The sequence below is a fragment of the Odontesthes bonariensis genome, chromosome 18 (genome assembly GCF_027942865.1).
Source record: "Odontesthes bonariensis isolate fOdoBon6 chromosome 18, fOdoBon6.hap1, whole genome shotgun sequence".
NCBI lineage: Eukaryota > Metazoa > Chordata > Actinopteri > Atheriniformes > Atherinopsidae > Odontesthes > Odontesthes bonariensis.
In genome coordinates this window covers 31,586,195-31,586,865 of record NC_134523.1, presented here as the reverse complement: position 1 = coordinate 31,586,865, position 671 = coordinate 31,586,195, and positions in this window count along the sequence as shown.

Sequence of the window (671 nt, the reverse complement as noted above, 5' to 3'; positions counted from 1 at the left end):
GTAAGACATGTCTGGGTAAAACATGTCCGGGTAAGACATGTCTGGGTAAGACATGTCCGGGTAAGACATGTCTGGGTAAGACATGTCCGGGTAAGACATGTCTGGGTAAGACATGTCCGGGTAAGAGGGGACATGTCCGGGTAAGAGGGGACATGTCCGGGTAAAACATGTCCGGGTAAGAGGGGACATGTCCGGGTAAGACATGTCCGGGTAAGAGGGGACATGTCCGGGTAAGACATGTCCGGGTAAGACATGTCCGGGTAAGACATGTCTGGGTAAGACATGTCCGGGTAAGAGGGGACATGTCCGGGTAAGACATGTCCGGGTAAGAGGGGACATGTCCGGGTAAGACATGTCCGGGTAAGACATGTCCGGGTAAGACATGTCCGGGTAAGAGGGGACTGAGTCATCTCCCTGAAATGAGTTTTTGGAACTTGGGATGTCTGTGGTGGTCATAGCCCAGACGAGCCGTGGTGGGCGTCCCTTATTTTCATTTCTGAAAGGTGGCAACCCTAGGGTAAGACATGTCCGGGTAAGACATGGCGTCTGGTCAGCCTATTAAAGTAATTTAGTCAAAGTAACCGGTTTGTTTTTTCCGTCTCCACCCTCCACACCAGCTGGGGGCGGCAATGGGCCTTTGAGTTGGTCTCCTAAGAATAACACGAAGAAGA